This window comes from Equus caballus, chromosome 3, assembly GCF_041296265.1.
Source record: "Equus caballus isolate H_3958 breed thoroughbred chromosome 3, TB-T2T, whole genome shotgun sequence".
In the NCBI taxonomy this organism is placed as follows: domain Eukaryota; kingdom Metazoa; phylum Chordata; class Mammalia; order Perissodactyla; family Equidae; genus Equus; species Equus caballus.
This window is the reverse complement of record NC_091686.1, coordinates 86,171,777-86,195,056: the sequence shown is the minus strand read 5'-3', so window position 1 is coordinate 86,195,056 and position 23,280 is coordinate 86,171,777. Positions and strand designations below refer to the sequence as shown.

General features: G+C 39.0%; 1 protein-coding gene across 9 annotated transcripts in view; it reads right to left on the bottom strand.

The window, feature by feature from the left end:
• FRYL (FRY like transcription coactivator) overlaps positions 1-23,280 on the bottom strand; it is a 245,305-nt gene that overhangs the window by 212,734 nt on the left and 9,291 nt on the right. The gene's annotated exons all lie outside the window — the stretch shown is intronic.

Sequence of the window (23,280 nt, the reverse complement as noted above, 5' to 3'; positions counted from 1 at the left end):
TTTAAAATGTTCATAGCTACTGACTCAGCAACTACACTTCTGAGAACTCAAAATGCAGACATAACTTTATATACAAATGTTTTGTACATTATTTATAATGAAAAATTGTAAGAAATCTAAATGTCCAAAATTAACTAAACTATGATGTACTCAGCAGATGGAATACTATGCTGCAGTTAACCGAGAAGTCATTTCCAGTTAAACGTGGTGGATTAACCACAAATATTTATCCCCACTCTGTCCCTGGGTTCCTCTGAAATAATTGTAAAAAAAAATTAAAGAAATTTAAAATTAAATAAATAAAAGAACACAAAAGCAAGAAGAACAGAAGAGACATTCTCTGATAGGATAAAACTAAAATGTGATTTCCAAAAATAACATGAGGAAACAATGTTAAAAAAGGCAAGACTCAATCACATATAATTTTGGCCATACTTTTTAAATTACATTAAAATGTGGAGGAAAAAACACTAAATATTATTTCTAAATAGTGATTTAAAATAAGTGATTTTTATTCTTTTATTCTTTTCTATATTTTCCAAAATATCTCCAAAGAGCATTTATTACTGTTATAGTCAGAAAAATAAAATCACTTTAAAAACATATATATACCTACTAGGATGGCTATAACCAAAAAGATAAGTATTGGCAAGTGTACAGTTGGAACACTCACACACTGCTGGTGAGAATATAAAATGGTACAGGCATGTCGGAAAATAGTTCCTCAAAAGTTAAACATGACTCAGACATTCTACTCCCAGGGACACACCAAGAGAAACAAAAAAATGCATCCATGAAAAATACATATGCAAATATTCGTAGTAGCGTTATTTGTAATAGCCAAAAGGCAGAAATGACACAAATGTCATCAACTGATGAATGGATAAATCAAAGTAGTATATTCACCCAACAGAATATTGTTCTGCCTTAAAAAGGAATGAAGTACTGATACATATTACAACATAGATGAATCTTAAAAACATTATGCTAAATGAAGGAAAGCAGTCACAAAAGGCCACCTATTACATGATTCCATTTATATGAAATGTCTAAAATAGACAAATAGAGATAAAATAGATTAGTGGTTGCCTAGGGCCAGGAGGGAGAAGATAGGGAGTGTCTGCTAACGGATACAGGTTTTCTTTTGGCAATGATGAAAACGTTTTAAAATCAGTTGTGATAATGGTTACACAATTCTGTGAACATACAAAAACCCTGAATTGTACATTTTAATCTGGTGATTTGCATGGTATATGAATTATATCTCAGCAAAGCTGCTATACTAAAAAAAACCCTATAGTCTGTAACTTCTTCACCGCTAACTAATATTTCACTTCTTAGTCCTTATCACCTTGCAACACTATATAATGGGAAAAGCATTGGATTCAAAGATAAAACCAGACTCTTGCCAATCCTAAGACCCTGGACAAGCCACAACTTCCCAGCTTCAGTTTCTTTTTCAGGGAGTGGGGAGGCCTCTCTGGTACACCATCTCATTTTTCTCCCAACAACTGAGTTGCATGCCTACCAAGAGCAAATTATATTTGTTCCAAAATCTGTTTATGCCAGTTGTATTTACTATAATTATGTAATTTAGTAAAATATTACATAAAAAATATGAGCACAAAAAGAACATGCTTTGTCTCTGAAAATCAAGCTGTACAATTTGAAAAAGGCAAGTCACTTTAAAAATGTCCTCAAGAGAAGGCCTCAGCTATACATCAAGATGGATGAAGTATAATCATTTATATAGTTAACAATTATAAAATATTTAAAGTATGTATCTTTCTTATGATTCCTCATTTTAAACAAATTTTCTGTTTAACCAACCCAACCACCGGTTGGTTATACAACCACTATTGTGTAAGAGAGAGATTCTACTCTACATAAGTTATTTGTGTAAAAGACTAACAAAAGAACACCATTGTGATTCTAGCTCATGCTCTAAAGAGTGACAGTGGACTCTAGCGAGTTCCCTCTTACAGAGGTTGAAATTTCTCCACCCTTCAAGGCCCAGGCCCACTAGGTTCTGTCTTCTCTACAGATACTTTGTTTCTTAAAGTGAAAGAGGATGCCTAATGTAAACTCTTCAAATTCAATTCAAGCTGCTAAAGTCCCTTTTCCTGTGCTCTTAGGCTCTCCAAATCCTCCTGATCAAAGCTAAACCTACACCTGACCCATGTATTCAGATGACCATTAAGCACCCCCCCCCCCAAAATCTTACACTCATGCTCCACAGACTCCTTTTTTTACTTCCTATTACCACACATTTGGGCCTCTACTTTTCTCACCTACCAACTTACCCTCCATTGCCAGTCATTTGGACTCTGATCCCAACCACTGGAACACTAAAATAGTCTTCCTAATGACTTCGAAAGAATTCCAAGTGGTCATTCTAACTTGTCCCTAACTTCTCCTCTCTCACTACTCCGATGCACCTCAGATATTGCTGCCAAATGCACCTTCCTAACGCACAACACTCATCACAAAACTGCTGGCTTGGTAATTCAGTGGTACTCCCACTGCCTACAAAGTCCAGAAATTCAATAGCCTGAGAGTCAAGGTCCTAAGAGGAGAAAATAAACTGCTAGCCCATCTCCCTAATGTTCTCCAGACCACAGTCAGGCTCTGTGAAACACACCCCATTCATTCCTACACATAGATCTTTCTTCCACCTAGAATGTCCTCCCTTCATTTCTACGCACTGAAACCCTATAATCATTTTCAAAGTAGAAAATCACTTACCAACTCAGAGACTGGAGTTTCTCAACTGTAACACCTTCAAGGGTCATTTTACAAGGATTATAAAGTGTTGCAAGTATTAGAAGTATTATCAAGTATAATCTTAGAACAATAGCCAGCAGATATCACTCAGCAAATGTTACTGTTGCTCATGCAACACAATGAGCACTCAATAAAATATTTTCTAAATTGACATACAAAACCAAAAAAAGTCTTTTCCGGCCACACTGTACTCTTTGCTCTAAAAGCAACAGTTTAAGGCTTGAAATCTCTGGAAATTAAGATGATGAAAATTTCTGATAAAGTTTTCACTTTATGGCACTCTCACACAGATTCGTGATGCAAGAACAGCAACCCACTATTTCATGATTTAACCAAGAACAGCTTGATTCACTAACATCTACCAAACGAGGAGAGGGAAGGCAAGCTTTACAAAAATAGGTTAGTTCTATCATTCACTTCTTTTAAAAATTGTGGTAAAATACAGATAACGTACCATTTTTAAGTGTACAGCTCAGTGGCATTAAGTACATTCACACTATCTTGCAACCATCACCCTCATCCATCTCCAGAACTCTTTCCATCGTGCAAAACTGAAACTCTGTACTCATTAACAACAACTTCCCACTCGCCTTCCCCCATCCCCTGGCCACAAGCAGTCTACTTTCTGTTTCTATGAGTTTGACTGCTCTAGATACTCATCTAAGTGGAATCATACAGTATTTGTCCTTTTGTGACTGGCTTACTTCACTAAAAGCATGATGTCCTCAAGGTTCATTCGTGTTATTCAATTTTTCAACAAGAACTTCAAAACCACATAAAGGACATGGGCTAAAAATACTCTAGTTCAAACTCCTGGTTTAAATATACTCTATATCGTATGGCACTACTCCACAGATTTGGATGGCTCAATTACAAAAAAAAAAAGAGAAAAGGAGAATAATAGACTTGATAATCCGGTATGATGCCAGGTATTCTGCTAGGTGCATTTCACACACTTAAGTCCACCCAATTTGAAGGAGGTAGGTTTTTACTACTTCCAACTGGTAAATGATAAAAAGGAGGTTCAGAGCCACTCAGTATCAAGCAGGCCTCTCATGTCACGAGCCTATTTTCATCTTGTTTGCATAGAAATTACCACTATCTGACATACATCCATTTATTTCCTTATGTGCAAATTATATGTAGATCAAAAAAAAGGTTGAGAATCTCTACAGTAGTGGAATGGTCACATTTATACAACAAAGTTCTATCTATGATACAACATAGCCTTGAATCTAAATATCTTAGAATCCCTAGCTTTTCTAAGATTTCAGTCCATAGATACATTTGTTAGATACTCGGAAATTTGGAGACTCCATTAACTACCAAAGATATATTCAGAGATTTTTTTTTCTTCTTTTTTTAAGCAGAGATGGGAAGTGGGAGGTATTGGAGGACAAAGGTAGAGGATAAAATTCCAACCGAGAAGTCCAAGGGTTCAGGAAGACTGGTCTCTGGTGAGTCTAAATTTACTATAACACCCTCATTGTCTACAGATTTTGTTGTTTTTAATCAAACTTCACCTGAGGAGTTTTCTACTAATCATGGATTTACAGTGGGAAGGGAGATACTAAGTTGTGGTATATAGTCCACTTACACTTTAAATATATTCTCACTATAATATTAGCTACATTTACAGTAATATGGATTTCCTTCTTCTGCTTCAGAATGAATGTAAATATTCACACCATCCTGTATTGCGACATTTTCTCCCTTAAAATTAGTTAAAACTTTTTAAGACATTACAAAATAACTAAATACCTAGCTTCTAACCTGCTTAACCTATATTTTTTCATAATTTAAATTATGGCAAATATCTCCACAATTAAAAGACTTTAAAAGGTTAGGGAGAGAAATCATATATATATATATATATATATATATATATATATATATATATATATACTTTTTTTTGGTGAGGAAGATTTGCCCTGAGCTAGTATCTGTGCCACTCTTCCTCTATTTCATATGTGGGATGCCTCCACAGCATGGCTGTTGAGTGGAGTAGGTCCATACCCAGGATCCGAACCTGTGAACCTAGGCAGCTGAAGGAGAGTACACAGAACTTTAATCACTCAGTCATGGGACCTGCCCCAAGAAATCAGATTTTTTTAAGGGCTCTCACTAAATAAATCCCCACTTGTAACAAAGTCTACATTTCGCATTAACTTACTGTTTTCATAAATAATTTCTTTTGATCACAGTATGAAAAATGTTACTCACAAAAGGAGTACTGTGTTCACAAAATAATTATATCTTCACTGATGTAACAAGAAGTCAGTGGTTTCCTTTTTGTGGTAAACAATGGGCCTTGGGAAACACATTCCCCATTAAATGTCTTTTACATTTTTTTATACACAATTGGTTCCACTTCCTAATAATCACCATTTACCAGAAATGTGAAAGATAAAAATCTATCAAGATACACAATAAGACTAAGCAAGCCAAAAGGAGAAAAATAAAATTACAAAGGCTCTCTGAAGAGGGTGGGGTAGAGAAAACTTCCAACCCAACACCAACCATCTCCAAACTACTTTTTAAAACTGAGAATATCAGTTTCAAGGAGACAAAAATCTCACATCTTTTCTCTCTATTCCTAAAGGATCACGCCCATCAGTATCCAAACATACTATAATGATCGCCCACCATAAAGAAAACAAAAGGAGAGGGCCCTCTTTGACCACAAAACCCCTGTCAGTGACGGCACCATTTCTCCGCTCCCCTTTATAATAAAAGTCCTCCACAGTTGCCTCTATTTGGTATTTCACTAGCTTCCCTTCTTCATCCCATTCTCCTATTCACTCCAAGGCTTGCCACCTCCACCACTCCACAGGACTGCCTGTCTCTAATGACCTCCACACCTCACGAAATCCAAAGGTCAATACTCAGTCCGCATCTTAGCTGACTCAACAGGAGCATTTCTCTCCCTACTTTTTGAAACACCATCTTCATCTGGATTGCAAAATGCCACACTCTCCTGGTTTTCTTTCTTTTCCTCATGAGCTGCTCTGTCTCTGCCCAGGGTCAGTCCCTGGCCCTCTTCTCCACTGACATTTACCTCTACACGACCTTATCCCATCGAGAAGCCTCAAATTCAAATTTGGGATTTGCCAGCATATAGACAGCATCTCTAACCCAGACCTTTCTCTCCAGAGCACTAACCTTGTAAATTCAACTATCTGACTGTACATCTAGTAGGATCTCAACCACGACTCTTAATACATCCCCCTACATCTTTGCCTATGCCCAACGCTGCACCTCAGTAAAGAATGCCGTCATTCTTCTAGTCACTTAGTCCAATAATCTGGCAGTCATTTTTATTCCCTTCTTTACCTCACACCCTCCCATCTAATCCATCAACAGCTTCTGTAAACCCTATTTTCAAAATACTGCTACTCCTGCATCTACTCATTCCCTAATTCTCCACATAGTAACCAGAGTGATCTGTGTAGAAGACAAATTTATTCATTCCACTCATGCTCAAAAATCCTCCAGTAGTTTCCCACCAAACGCAGAAAAATATCCACCCTCTCTCTAAGCTTTTTTTCCTCTATTCTAGCCATGCCAGCTTTCTTGCAATTTCTCAAGCTCAAGAAGCTTATTCCCACATGGGGCCTATGTATTTACTAATCCCTCTGCCTGGAAAGTTCTCTCCCTTGAGTATGATTTGCTCCCTCCCTTCATTCAGATGGCTGCAGATGCTACCCTCCACAAAGAGCCCTTCCCCACACCCTATCTGAAAAAGTCCACACCCATCATTCTCTAGCCAAACTTACTTTTTCATCACAGAGTTTAGCAGTCAACATTTGCTTAATGTTTGCCTATGTGACTAAAAAGCAAGCTCCCAGGAGGGCAGAGACTGTCTTGTTTACCTTTATGGTCCCCAGCACCACCTCCTGGCTCACAGGTGCACAAGAAATATTTGTTGACTACATAAACGACGCCAATGATAGTACCTGATATGCACTAAAAAAAAAAAAATCAATTTATAGACTTTCATTTTATTCAACAAAAGGCATATTAACAAATACATAAATTTCCATTTTACAACCTTTAGAGGAGATCAGAGTAGTACAGAATAACAGAGGAAGAGAGGTGAACTTCTGGTCTTCAGCACATAAATCCAATCTGTTCACGGAGGCTACTTTATATTCATTTCGAGATATAACCTAAAGTTTCCAGAAAACAGCAGGTTTTAAACTATTTCCTTTCTTCCTGTTAAATACCTGAATCAACCTCTATTCAAACAAGCTTAAGGAGAAGCAATACTCACACGATAACCTAAAAATACATATTCGATTAGCTCCCTGTTCCCCCAAGACGACTCAATCAACATAAAAGGGAAAACTCAAGCAACAGTAGAAATTAGAAAGGAGTATCACCATACACCTCAAATTTTGAGCTTCCACCAAGATTTTTTAAGGTAAGAATAATGGGAAACAAGTGGCAACCTGCCCACTCTCAGCCATTATCTGCTGTGTTCCGGGAACCTGCTTGCCAGCCCACTCCACTTAGGTGACCCTAGAAGAAAGTGGTCCATGCTCAACCCCTCCCTCCATCACATTCACTGGGCTAAACACTAACTGCAGTCTTCAGACTCTGACTAGCCTTTCAGAGAAGAGGAAGAGAGAAGAAAACCTCATGCCAGGCTGTGACAGAGCATGTACTATTCATCAATAATACACAATATACACATACATACAATATATATTTACATATACACATATACATATACATAATAAACATTTTCATATACGCAATATACACAGAATAATGTGTATATGAAAAAATCACTATTCTTAAGAGGAGACGACAGATATAGGACAGATCAAATTCTGAGATCTCATTAAAGTTCTAAATTCCAAGGATATTTACCTGGGTAAAATTCTAAACACAGATGTGAAAGGCGAAACCATTTGCTTTTCTAAGATATTCACTCTTTGGGGGAGAATGGAGGCTTACCAAAGGCATGTCTATAATCAGGGTGAGACACTTTAGGAACTCTTTCTCTCAAAAAACAAATCAACTAGTCAAAAATAAATAAATAAAGATATAGAGATATTAACAACATGATCCAGTACCACTCTCTTGGGCATAATGGTGAACTACACTTTCCTTCTCCTTCTTGAAGTTAAGCATGGTCTTGTGACTTGTGTTGGCCAATGAAATGTGAGTAGAATTGATATATAAATTTCCAATGGAAGCATTTAATTGTCAGTCCTCAGCTCTGTACCTCTCCTCCACTGTCTCATGGAGGCAGGTGTTGATACGGAAGTGCAATGCCAAACCTGTAGAGAAGACAACTTACACAAAAGGCATGGAGTTGACATGAGTGAGCAATAAATTTTTACGTTTTAAGTACTGATAATTTGAGGAGTGTTTTCATTGCAGCATAATCTAACCTAATTTGATTTGTATTTAACAATTCCAATAAAATTAACTAAAATTCAGCAAATCCAGAAAATTGGACAAGGGAGAAGGAGTTTCAGAGATGGACAGGGAAACACGCTAACAGGACATCATAATGAGAAATGGATTATAACTGCAGAAATAGAGGACTTTAATGGAATGTGCCCTCAAAAATCAATAATTTCATCTCACTTAAAAAAATTTTAAGAGGCCGGCCTGGTGACACAGCAGCTAAGTTCACACGTTCCGCTTCTTGGTGGCCTGGGGTTCGGCGGTTCGGATCCCAGGTGCGGACATGGCACTGCCTGGCAAAAGCCATGCTATGGTAGGCGTCCCACGTATAAAATAGAGGAAGATGGGCACGGATGTTAGCAAAGGGCCAGGCTCCCTCAGCAAAAAGAGGAGGATTGGCAGTAGTTAGCTCAGGGCTAATCTTCCTCAAAAAAAAAAAAAAAATTAAGAATAGTACGCTCTCTTTGGAAGGATGCAAAAGAAACTCATAATACTGGTTGTCTCCAGGAAAGGAAACTGTATGGCAAGAGAAAAAGTGAGAAGGAAAGACTTCCAGTTTCCAGTCCTGCAGGAAAGATGCTTAGAAGTCACCACTCTGGGGCTGGCCCCGTGACCAAGTGGTTAAGTTCGCACACTCTGCTTTGGTGGCCCAGGGTTTTCCCGGTTCGGATCCTGAGTGCAGACATGGCACCACTCATCAGGCCATGCTGAGGCAGCGTCCCACACGCCACAACTAGAAGGACCCACAACTAAAATACGCAACTATATACTGGGGGTATTTGGGGAGAAAAAGCAGAAAAAAAAAAAAAAGATTGGCAACAGTCGTGAGCTCAGGTGCCAATCTTTAAAAAAAAAAAAAAAAAATAGAAGTCACCACTCTGTCTTAACAGAAAGTAAAAAAGATGAACAAACTGAAAAGCAACAAGTCTTCGTAGATCCATAAGGGAAGTGAGGTCATGGGGCAAACCGCTACTCCCAAAAGTGGAGAGACAGATAGGCAAATACAGAGAATCACAAATTATGGGAACAGAAACCCATGAGCAGAAACTTCCGTGGGAACCAGTGCCAGGGTGAGAAAATCTGAACTCTAGTTGACAAACTGTTATAGGCTCAGAGTGGACATTTCTGAGAGTCAAAGACTCCAGGGGGACCCAGTTATGGGGGGACCCCACACTTTTGTGAGGTTTATCTCCAAGAACTTGACCTGGTTCTCATAGCAAATATCAGAGAAAAATCCCCTTGTGCTTCTGGCAGGTGGAGGGGGAAAGGAACCATTTCAAAATACTCCAAAGCATTCTGTTCTTAAAGCCTGCCCTCAGGAGAAACGATTTAACCAGAGTCTAACTTACCAAGGGGAGAGAAATACAAACCTCCAGGCCCCCTAACCATCCTTTCCCACCTACAGTGGGGAAAAAACTGAGAAGTACTTGAGAAGTTCACAGTCCAGAGGCACAGGCTGACTAAACTACTGTAATCCAACCATAGGACTACAGACTGCCTCCTCTGCCCCAACATCTCACCACCACACTACTGAAGCCCTATTTAAAGCAGTCCCTTTTACTTGGTACATCATGTCCAACTACCAAGAAAAATTACAAGGCATATTAAAAGACAAAAGCAGTTTGAAGAGACACAGCAAGCATCGGAACCAACCTCAGATATGGCAGGATGTTGGAATTATCAGACTGGAAATTCAAAACAACTGTGATTAATATGTTAAGGGCTCTAAAGGATAAAGTAGAAAGCATGCAAGAAAAGATGGGAAATGCAAGCAGAGAGATGGAAATTCTACAAAAGAATCAAAAAGAAACACGAGTAGGGGCAGGACCAGTGGCATAGTGGTTAAGTTCGCATGCTCCACTTTGGCAGCCCTGGGTTCGCAGGTTCGGATCCCAGGCATGGACCTAGCACCACTTGTCAAGCCCACTGTGGCAGCATCCCACATAAAAGAAAGGAATATTGGAACAGATGTTACCTCAGAGACAACATTCCTCAAGCGAAAAGGGGAAGATTGGCAACAGATGTTAGCTTAAGCTTAATCTTCCTCAAAAAAAAAAAAAAGAAAGAAACACTAGTGATCAAAAATACTGTAACGGAAACGAAGAACGCCTGTGATGGGCTTATTAGTAGACTGGCCATGGCTAAGGAAGGAATCTCTGAGCTTGAGGATATCTCAATAGAAATCTGAAAAAAAAAAGAAGAACAAAAAACTGAAAAGCAAAGAGAAAAAAGACCAGGGGAAAAAACAAAACAGGGCCCAGCCCCACGGCTGAGTGGTTAAAGTTCACATGCTCCACTTTGGCAGCCTGGGTTCACAGGTTTGGATCCAGGCGTGGACCTGCTCCACTCGTCTGCCATGCTGTGGAGGTGTCCCATATACAAGGTGGAGGAAGACTGGCACAGATGTTAGCTCAGGGCTAATCTTCCTCAAGCAAAAAAAGAGGAAGACTGGCAATGCATGTTAGGTCAGGGCAAATCTTCCTCACCAGAAAAAAAACAGAACAATAGCCAAGAACTGTGAGACAACTATAAAAGATGTAACATACACATAATGGGAATACCAGAAGGAGAAGAAAGAGAGAAAGGAACAAAAGAAATTATTGAAACAAAAATGACTGAGAATTTTCCCCAAATTAATATCAAATACCAAAACCACAGATCCAGGAAGCTGAGAAAACACCAAGCAGGATAAATACCAAAAAAAAAAAAAAACCCCACACCCAGGCATATCATATTTAAAATCAAAGATAAAGAAAAGGGGCCAGCCCCCTGGCAGAGTGGTTAACTTCGCACGCTCCACTTTGGCGGCCCAGGGTTTCGCCAGTTCAGATCCTGGGCGTGAACATGGCACTGCTCATCAAGCCATGCTGAGGTGGCGTCCCACATGCCACAACCAGAAGGACCCACAACTAAAACTATACAACTATGTACTGGGGGCCTTTAGGGAGAAAAAGGAAAAATAAAATCTTTAAAAAAAAAAAATCCTGAAAGAAGCTGGGACACACACACAAACACACATACACATGACACAATACACCCTACCTATAGAGGAACAAAGACAAGAATTACATCCAACTTCTCCTCAGAAACCATCCAAGGAATAACAGAGTAGAGTGAAATATTTAAAATGTTGAGGGTGAAAAGAAAAACCACCCAGAATTCTGAAGTATAATTGATATGCTAAGAAAGGAAAGAAAACAGAATTACATAAAATAGTCAAATTAAAGTCATAAAAGGTAGAAAAAGATTGGAAGGGGGAAAAAGGAACAAAGAACAAGGGCAACAAATAGAAAACAATGACAGATATTAATTCAACTATATCAATAATCACTTTGAACATCAATGGTCTAAATGAACCAATTAAAAGACAAAGATTGTCACAATGGATAAAAAAACAAGACCCAACTACATTACCTAAGAAATCCACTTTATATATAAAGACACATATAGATTAAAAGTAAATGGATGGAGAAAGATCCACTATGCTAACACTAACCAAAAGAAAGATACAGTAGTTATTAATCCCATACAGAGCAGACTTAAAAGCAGGGAAAGTTATCAAGGATAAAGAGAATCATACATAATGGTAAAAGAGTCAGTTCTCCAAGGCAGACAACAAGAGTCCTCAACGTGTATATGCCTAACAAGAGAGCATCAAAATACGTGAGGCAAAAACTGACAGAACTGTAAGGAGAAATAGATGAATCCACTGTTATAGTGGGAAACTTCAACACCCTTCTGTCAGAAACGGACAGATATAGCAGGCAGAAAATCAATAAGGACATAGCTGAGCTCAACAACACCATCAATCAACTTGATATAACTGACATCAATAGACTATTTCATTCAACAACAGCAGAGTGCCAGCCCCGTGGCCGAGTGGTTAAGTTCGCGCACTCCACTTAGGCAGCCCAGGGTTTCACTGGTTCGGATCCTGGGCACATACAAGGCACCACTCATCAAGCCATGCTGAGGCAGCATCCCACATGCCACAACCAGAGGCACTCACAACTAGAATATATAACTATGTACTGGGGGTCTTTGGGGAGAAGAATTTAAAAATAAAAAAAGATTGGCAACAGATGTTGGCTCAGGTGCCAATCTTTAAACAACAGCAGAATACACATTCTTTTCAAGCTCACCCCAAAAGATTCACTAAGACAGACCACATTCTGGGACATAAAATACACCTTAACAAATTGAATAGAAATCATACAGTGTCTCCTCAGATGACAATGGACTTAAACTAGAAATCAATGACGGGGAGACAACTGGAAAATCCAAAAATATATGAAGATTAAACAATACATTTCTAAATAACACATGGGTCAAAGAAAAAAAAATCAAGAGAAATTTAAAAATATTTTGACTAAATGAAAATACCACTTATCAAAATGTGTGGGATGCAGCAAAAGCAATGCCTAGAGAGAAATTTATAGCACTGAATGCATATATTAGAAAAGAAGATCTAAAAATCAATCCAAGTTTCCACTTTAGGAAAATAAAAAAAAAAAAAGAGCAAATTAAATGCAAAATAAGGAAAAGAAAAGAAATAATATAAATTAAACAGGGGGCCAGCCCAGTGGTGCAGTGGTTAACTTCCCACATTCCGCTTCGATGGCCCAGGGTTTGCTGGTTCAGATCCTGGGAGCGAACCTCCACACCACTTGTCAAGCCATGCTGTGGCACGCATCCCACATATAAAGTAGAGGAAGATGGCACGGATGTTAGCTCAGGGCCCATCTTCCTCAGCAAAAAGAGGAGGCTTGGTGGTAGATGTTAGCTCAGGGCTAATCTTCCTCAAAAAAAAGGAAAGAAAGAAAAGAAAAATCAAACAGAAATCAATAAAAGTGAAAACATGAAAATTAATAGAGAAAAATCAATGAGACAAAAGCTGGAAGAAAGAAAGAGAGTCCGCCAAGTGGACACCAGGAGTAGGAGTGTTCCAGCCATGGGGAAGAGCCAACACAAAGACCCTAAGGCAGGAACACGCCTGGCACCTTAGAGCAAGATCCAGGGCGATTAGAGCAGATGAACGAGAGAAAGAGTACTAGGAAAAAAGGATCAGAGAGGTAGCTAGGGGCCAACTCAGGTGGGGCCTGTAGACAACAGCGCTCTAAATGAGCTGGGGAGCCACTAGAGGGTTTGCAGAAAGAGTAACATGAGCATGGTACATTTGAAAGGATTGTCTGGCTACTGTATAAAGAACAGACTGTAGGGGGGAAGCACAGAAGCAGGGGACCTCTCAGGAGGAGGCTATTTGTGACTGAAGTGTTAGCAAAACCCTTGTCTTCCAGCATAAGAAACTGCTCTTGGATTCAGTTAACTTTCTAGCTCTGTTCCCCTGGAAACCATACAGGCAGAGTGTCAGCTGTGTTACTAGGCAACACTGCTTACGGTAAAAATGACCTATTGGTAAATTGCTTGGAACTGAGAGGAACTTTAAACACCTGGTGAGTGGCCACAAGTTTGTGCTTCTCTTAGTGTGGTGACTCTTGTAATTGGGCACGCACCTTGTAGGGATCCTGGAAACTATGCTCATGGGTTGTTATACAAGATAATGGCTTTTGTGGAACATGGGGTTCCTAAGCCAGGTTAATTACATACTCACTCATGTAAGCCTCATTACTGACATCCAAGCTTCACCTGGAAGGAGAGGAGAGTCATAGAGAACAATTCTGGTTGTTCTCTTTGTGGACTGCCACAAGGACCCCAAAGAAAGAGAACATCTGATGCCTCCCTGCGGGTAAGCTGTGTTTCCTGTCCCATATCCTCCTAAGTGAATCTGACGTCAAAAGTGGCCTATTGGTCATCCACCGGTCTGTCTACTTGAGCCCTACGTAAATTCCCTGGAAAGGCACTGCTCTACTGCAGTAACCCAGCAAGAAACGGTAGTGGCTTGGACCAGGATGGTAGTGGTATAAACAGAAAAAAGTAGTAAGATTGTAAATATAATTTTTTTTAAGATTTTATTTTTCCTTTTTTTCCCCAAAGCCCCCCTGGTACATAGTTGTGTATTTTTAGTTGTGGGTCCTTCCAGTTGTGGCATGTGGGATACCACCTCAGTGTGGCTTGATGAGCAATGCCATGTCCGCACCCAGGATCCAAACCAGTAAAACCCTGGACCGCCACAGTGGAGCGCGCGCACTTAACCACTCGGCTATGGGGCCGGCCCCTGTAAGCATAATTTAAAGAGGGAGCTTACAGGGTCTTCTAACAAATAGAATATAGGCTATGAGGGAAAGAATAAAGTTAGGGATAATGGCAAGACTTTTGGCCTAAGCAACTGGAAAGATGGAGTGAAAAATTTGGGGAAGGGAGGACTTGAGGTTAGGAATTCAATGTCAGACAATTTTGAGTTGAAGGTCATTCATCATCTCAGTTTCTTCTCAATGACCCGAGATGGCTGCAACAGCTCTAAGTATCATGCCCTTACTTGACCACATCCAGAAGAAGGAGTGTGTCTTCATAAAGTGAAGGAAGCCAGACTCCCAGGAGACTTTCCCTGACGTGTCACCATGCCTAAAACCAATCACTGGCCAGGAGAACAGAACTAACACAATTGAATTTAGGCTGAGCGACATCCACAAATGGCCTCTTTGGGCTGGGGAGGAGTTGAGGAAGCAGATGAGCACTGAATACCTGAGCAGACCTGGGCTTCTCTTAGCAAGGAAAGAGGAATGACTAACAGGTGCAGCGTCTGTCAGAGGTATTATCAAGGGTAGTGGATGAACCATCCACATCGTTGATGTTAAAATCACCCAGAATAAAAGAAGTAAGACCAGTAAAAAGGTACAGGTACAAAATAAGACAGGGAGACAGGTGAGAAATGAATGAGAGGAAGTGACCTACCTTCTGTTTCATGAAAAAAAAAAAATCTAGACAAATCATGTGAAATTTCATAACCACCAAGACGATCTGAGGAAAAAACAAGAGTTAAGAATTGGACTAAAGGGGCCGGGCTGGTGGCACAGCAGTTGGGTTCACATGTTCTGCTTTGGCGGCCCGGGGTTCACCAGTTCAGATCCTGGGTGCAGACATGGCATCACTTGGCACGTCACACTGTGGTAGGTGTCCCACATATAAAGTAGAGGAAGATGAGCATGGATGTTAGCTCAGGGCCAGTCTTCTTCAGCAAAAAGAGGAGGATTGGCAGCAGTTAGCTCAGGGCTAATCTTCCTCAAAAGAAAAAAAGAATCAGACTAAAATCTGAAACTCTCAGTGGTAGAAGACAGAGACTGTCTCAAAAATTTCCAGAGTGAAATAATTCTGACCTAGATTTTTATATCCAAATGATCAATCAAGTGAGAAGGCAGTATAAAGACATGTTCAGACACTAGCGAACAAGAACGAAAACCAATAAAATAGATGTGAGAACACAAGGAATAGTGGAAACGATCCAAGAGTGAAATGAAAAAGAAGTCCCGGGATGGCAGCTGTGCAGCAGGACTAGACAATAATTCATCCTACTAAAACAGAAAATTAGTGAACTCCATGAAAGGAAGAAAGGAATGGATTCCGTTCAAAAGACAGAATAACTAAGAAGCTGGTTTAATGACAGGAAGGCATATGTCTCTTTTCTCAATAAAAGAAGAAGACATGCACCAGAAAACTCCAGCAGACTGCTGCTGATTGACTATCCACAGCTTCAGTCCCTTATTCCTCGCTCAAGAAAACTAACTTTTTTCTTTTTTTGTTAAGGTATCAGGTGAGACGCACATGATTAGAAAAGGTAGCCCCTCTCCCAGACCCATGAGATGAATCACTACATGTCTAGACTAAGCCTGGAAATCCCATTCTCCTTTGCCAGCAACTGGCCTGAGCAACTGCTCCTGTCCCATTGTGGACAAGCAATTCAGTTCAGGTCAATGAGACATACAGGAAAGTCATCTGGGGAGCTTCTTAAAAGATTTTCCTCCAAGATAAAAAGAGAGATCTCATCAGGGGAAATTTGCTAAAGGAACATTACAGGGAAAACGGTGAATTTGAATAGGGACTGTATATTAGATAATAGTATTGTATTGTGGTAGACATGGAGAGGTACCACTCACATCCAAAACTCACCACCAGGTGTGAGGAATGTGGTTAAGCTATTAGCTTCATCGGAGTTGGCTTCAGCTTTCAAGAGAGTCTCACTGTTCTCTGGAAAGCTCCCAGCCCATAAGTGAGAAAGGAAAGGTACGTGCCAACACGGAACTCCTCTAACGAACAATCTTGACTCCAGATCTGCTCCTTGTGCCAACAGACAGGGTATCATCACAATCTGACAGCTCTACCTGCCCAACCCTGCTTCCTCCCTTTACTTTTGTGTCATCCTAATTCTGGCTCAGCAGCTGCTTCCCAGAGAACTCAATCTGTGACAGTTAACAACATTAAATTTCCTGAACTTGATCATCATTCCAGCATCACATGAGAAAAAGTCCTTTTCTTAGGTGGTAAGTGGTGAAGGATTTAAGAGTAAAGAGTGATGATCTCTGCAACTTTCTCTCAAAAGATTCACCAAAATAAAAACTACTCTAGATCTAGATAGACAAAGATAAGGAAAGGAAAAAGCAAATGGAGCAAAATGTTTATAACTGATGAATCTGGGTGAAAGACAAGAGTTCATATTACTATTTTCACAACTTTTCAATAAATTTTAAATTTTTTCAAAAACATGTTTTAAGAGGGGGAAGAGCCAAAAGAAGCAACACCCATGCTATTCCCTTCTTCCTGCCTTGTAGTAACTAAGAAAAACATGCCTGGAGCTACAGCAGCCACTGGCAATAAGAGAAAGGTCAGGACAATCGAATATGTCACCTGCGGTTGGATATTCTGTCAAATGCTGCCAAAAACAACCAACATGATACATCAGGAAAAACAAAAGAGCTATTCAAGGAAGTCATCATTCAAATGTGAAAAAAATGTATATATGACATGATTTTGAGTAACTGATGAATTACAGGAAAAGAAAATCCATTTGTCTTTGATACTAAGAACATCATCCTTCCATTGGCATGGGGTCATGGCACTGGCATGCAGAGAAGGCAACGTAATCGTAACTCACTACTCTGCTCTGCAGTGAATATCTGCACAATTAAAAGATGTAGGACCAACATAAAACAAAGCACCAAAGACCTCATTAAATTTACAGAAGAGAATGTAAATGTTTTTAGCCTTGCTAGTGTAAAAGGTACAGCTGATACAAGTTGGGAGATGGAGTCGGGGAGAGCAAAAGAGAAAAAGAGAAGCAGCGAAAAAGAGTAGGATTTCAATTTTGAATGCTCTAAGACTGGAAATTTGTAAACATATTCCACATGACTTATTGATAACAGTTTGTATAGAGATATAATTCATATACCATAAAATTCACCAATTTATTCACCATTTTAATTAGGTTATCTTTTTATCATTGAGTTGTGAGAATTCTTTATATATTCTAAGATACAAGTCTCTTATTAGATATGACTTGCCAATATTTCCTCCCATTTTGTGGATTGTTGTTTCACTTTCTGAAGGTGTCCTTTGAGGCATAAAAGTTTTGAATTTTGATGAAGTCCAATTTATTTTATTTTTTGTTGCTTGTGCTTTTATTGTCATATCTAAGAAGGCTTTGCCTAACCCAAGGTCACTATGATTTACTCATATTTTCTTGCATGAATTTTATAATTTTATCTGTTACATTTAGATCTATGAGCCATTTTTAGTTAGTTTTTGTGTACAGTATGAGAAAGGGGGTCAAATTTGCTCTTTTGCACGTAGATATCCAAGTGTCTCAGTACCATTTGCTGAAAAGATTATTCTTTCCCTATTGAATTGTCTTGGCACCTTTGTCAAAAAAAATTTATATATATATATATATATACACACACACACATATATATATCAATCAATTAATCATAGGGTTCATTCATTTCTGGACTGAATACTATTCAATTGATTTATATATACGGACCTTTTTTTTAATTAAGGTAAAACCCATATAAAATATAATTAACTATTTTAAAGTGTACAATTCAATTGCATTTAATATATTCACAACGTTTTGCAGCCAACACCTCTATCTAGTTCCATAACATTTTCATCACCCCAAAAGGAAACCTGCACCCATTAAGCAGTCACTCCCCACTATCCATGCCCCTGGCAACCACTAATCTGCTTTATGTCTCTATAGATTTACCTGTCCTGGCTATTTTATATCAATAGAATCACACAATATGTGATCTTTTGTGTCCAGCTTCCTTCACTTAGCATAATGTTTTTGAGTTTCACGCACTTTGTAGCATTTATCATTTTTGCAGCTGTACAATATTCCATCGTATGAATACACCATATTTTGGTTATCCATTCATCAGTTAACGGACAATTGGGTTATTTCTACCTTTTGCTAATGTTAACAGTGCTATGAATGAGCATTCATGTACAAGTATTTGTTTGAATACCTATTTTCAATTCTTTTGGGTATATACCTAGGAGTGGAATATCTGGGTCATATGGTAATTCTAGGTTTAACTGTTTGAGGAGCCACCAAATTGTTTTCCATAGCAACTGCACTATTCTACATCCCTACCAGCAAGGCATGAGGGTTCCAACTTCTCCATATCCTCGCCAACACATTTTCTGTTTTCTGGCTCATTTTCAAATGTGACATCCAGAACCCAACACAATACTCCAGGTATAATCTGGATAATACAAAACAAAGTAAGACTAACACACTTCCCTTCTGAACTTCTTCCTCCTATTAGTCCAGACAATGGTTCTATGAAGCCTTTGCGGTAGTCACAATACGTTTTATATCCACATTGAGTTTATTACAGTAAGAAAGACACCTAAGTTGTTTAACTACATCTCCCTCACCGCTATAATTATGTGGCTGTTTTCTGAACCCATATATAGGACCTTCCCATCAAGCTCCATTAAAAGATCTTGTTAGCCTCCGCCCACCTTTGCAGTCAGAAATATTCTTTTCAAAAGTTATCCATAAAAATTTCATTTCATCCAAAAATTTGACAAGCATAGTTATCAATGTTTTCATTCACATCATTCCAAAAATATGGACAGCGACCTTCAGCATGTCACTAGAAATTTGTCTCCAGTTGTTATCAATTCGCTGTTGATTAATTTTTGGAGGTGCTAGTGAACCAATCACATTTCCACCTAATTGAGTGGTCAGTCAGCCCATACTCTTCCCCCTTGTCAACAGAAAGAAACGTTACAAAATGTCTGGCTGAAATCCGCTTATGCCGTTTCTTCTGCATTCTCTTGACCCACAGTCTAACAATCCTATCTAAAAAGAACTAAGGTTAGTCTAACCTAACTGTCTTTTGTGAGCCCCAGTAATACTTTCCTTTAAAATGAAATCATAATCAATGTTTTTAGCACATAAAACACAATGAACTCAGAGTAGATCATCCCAGGTTTGAAATAATATTTTGAGATTTTTATAGCAACATCTTTTTATTTAATCCTTACAACTCTATGAGAGAAATCATGTTTTACATGTTTCATACATGAGGAATCTGAGGCTACCCATGGCACTTCTAGAGACTCCAAATAACCGACCCCAAAGTGCTGGGCTTACAGGAGATGCTACTGTACGTGTTTGTGGAACTGAGTCAGCAGAACCAGCGTTCAGTTGGCACAGACTCCACTGGCCTGTTTCTAACCCTCACCGCTCTCTTCCTATTCATGTGTGTGTCTGTACACTGGAGTGAGGGGGAATGCACAAAACGTACGGCTTTTCTCGCCCCCTACTTCAAACAAAACCGTCTCTCCTTTCATCACTTGATATTTGAGATTTCAGGGCATGATTTTGTTTAAAGAAATGGTTTTGAAATCTCTACACACCATGCCACTTTCCTTTTAGGCTTTGGTGAAGTCATATGTTAAGAAATAAGGCAAAATTATGTGAAAAGGTGACATATCAGATGTGAAAATCCAACGCATTTATGTATCTCTGAATCAGCTCAACAATTTTAGATGAATTATAGAGTTTAAATTTATAGATTCCTTCCTAAAGTATACATTTTTGGGTTCCAGATTTGAACACATAAATTACTTTTATAGCTATTTCAAGCATTCAGATAAACTCCCCAAAGTCCAATAGATTGGATAAGAGATTATCAACATTTTAATATATCTTGACACAAATAATCCATTATTTTTCAGGATCCCATCAACCATATGGGAATGTATCCTTTTTAAAAAGCAATTATTGGGATGATATAATTGACTTCCAAGCATCCCTTCTCATCTAATAATCAACTCTTATGATGTTCCTTGGCTCTTCCCCAAGCACTGGGGTAACAATAATTTTCTTTTTATGTCCTGAAAAAAGGATGGAGATCAGAGATGGGGTCTGTGACTGACTGCAGAAGTCTTGGTATTAAATGGCTGGCAGCTATCTTGATTGAACCTACTCCCCTGGAGCAGCCACTTTTAATCTTTCCTGGGTCACAGCCTCCGCTTTGAGAATCTGAAGAATCTATGGACCTCTCACTAGAAAAGTGCAGATGAACAAACTCAAAATTTTCCGTACAACTTATTTTATTGCTTTTAAATCAATTGCCAACACAGGCCATATAAAATCAGTCTTTGCAAGGATATCTGTATGTCTCATTTTTGGTTTTGTGCTGAAATTTGCTACACCCAGGAATAAAATCCAAAGTATGCAATAAAACAAACCAAACTTTATTTTTGACAAAAAGATACCAAAGTAGTGATGAGCGCTGGCTATAGAGCCTCTGGCATCAGAGAAGAGTTCTACAAGAAAGCCCACCTCTTCCACATTCTTCTCCAGGGTGAGCCGGGGAAAACACAGGTGCTAGACAGAGAGAAGGCTCGGGTGCCAGCACTAAGGGAAGAATAACGTTGGCAGAATTTAATGAGGGTTTCCCAAAACAATAACATTTTATACTTGTATTTACTTATAAAAAGGAAAAATATGGTTTCAGAAATTGGGAGATATTAAGATAAATTTAAAATTTTTGAAAAATCATACCAGACCTACTATGTTCCTACTACTTAATCATTTGAAATGTATGAAGTTCAAAGTGGAACAAGTGCATGCACTGCTCAGAGGTGGGCTAATCAAGCCAAGAGAGTGAAAATACTAGCAGATTATACATATGCGTTACCTTAAACTTGAAATTTGAGCTTTACTAATATTCAGTATGTGAGATTGATACCAGCAGCTTCTCTTGATCCTGCGTCAGGCTGCTTCAGTCTCGTGGCATTTATGTGAAGTATGCAGGATCCCACAGACTGCCTCTCCTGACCTCCAGTCTACCTACAGGCAATTTGAAAGGCACCTTTTCAGTTGTTGGAGGGGCAAGCACAGTTGTGGAAATGTGCGATTTCTCTACAGCATCATTCCAATGTCCATCCTCCAGCTTCTCGGTGACGAGAAGCACTGTGGTGGCAGCAGCAGCAGCAGAGGCTTCTGGATCTGACTTCCTAATTCTGGACTGCAGCTATGGGTCTGTCCTACAGACTCTCCAGCATCTGGAGGCACGTGCAACAGCAACGGAGGTGGCACGAGCTCTGGATTCCAGCAGAGCTACCCTAGTGGGTTACTTCGGTATTGGCACCCTAAAACCTGCTGTCAGGATCTTCTAACAATTCTGTAAGCCCTTAATACCCTGCATTAAGTCTCTTCTATCTTAAAATACTCAGAAGGGTTTCTGTGACACTGAACACACACAATATTACAGTAGGTAAAGGTCTCCTAATGGAAAGGTGGCCGTTGCACACTCTGGGGAGGTTGGTTGTGATGTCCCCACTTGTCTGCTCACTTTCAGCATACTGCAATACCCTACAACTTACATGTGCCCAAGAGAGCAGATTTGCAGTTATCATCAGAATTATGACATCACCCACAAATAGATTTTTTAAAGATTTTTGCAAAGAAAGGCACATTAAACATAAATAAAGCAAAACACAAGCAAGCAAGAAAACGGTAGAGCTGACAACTACTTTATTACCAGTAACGGTGCTTTATCAAAAATTGTAAGGTAAGAAAGTGATTACCTTGTAAAATGTAAAACCATAAAACTTTTAGAAGAAAAATTGGAAAAAAACCTTCAAGACATAGGACTAGATGAAAAGGTCATAGACATGACACCATAAGAACAATTTTAAAAAAGGGAAAAAAATAATTGAATGCACTACATGAAAATTTAAAACTTTTTTGCTCTGTAAAAGACCCTGTTCAGAGGATGAAAAGATAAGCTATGGGGGCCGGCCCGGTAGTGTAGAGTGAAGTTCATGTGCTCCGGTTCAGCAGCCTGGGTTCATAGGCTGGGATCCTGGTGCAGACGTACACACTGCTTATCAAACCATGCTTGACACAGATTTGAGCTCAGCGACAATCTTCCTCAAGCAAAAAGAGGACGATTGGCAATGGATGTTAGCTCAGGGTCAATGTTCCTCAGCAAAAAAACAGAAGGAAAGAAAAGAAAAGAAAAGCTATGGATGGGAAGAAAATTTCTGCAAACTGCCTACCTGACAAAGGGTTTATATCTAGAATATATGAAGAACTCTCAAAACTCAACAATGAAAAACAACCCAATTTGCTCATTAGGGAAACAATTAATTTACCCATTAGGGAAAGGCAAACTACAACCACAATGAGATATTACTACATTCACCATTAGAATAGCTAAAATTTAAAAATAATGAAAATACCAAATTCTGGTAAGGATATAGAGAAACTGGATCTTCCATACATTGCTGGTGGAAATATACAGCCACTCTGGAAAATAGTCAAGCAGTTTCTTATAAAACTAAACATACACTTACACTATAATCCAGCAATTGCACTCTTGGGCACTGATCCTGGAGAAATGAATACTTATGTTTACACAAAAACCTATACATGAATGTTTACAGCAACTTTATTCATAACAGCCAAAAACTGGAAACAACTCATATGTTCTTCAACAGGTGAATAGCTAAACTGTGTACTGTGATATATCCATACAATGAATACTACTCAGCAATAAAGAGAGATAACCTACTACTACATAAGTACTTAATACATAATAGTACATAATACACAAGAATTTGGATGGTTCTCTATACCACTGTATTGAGTGA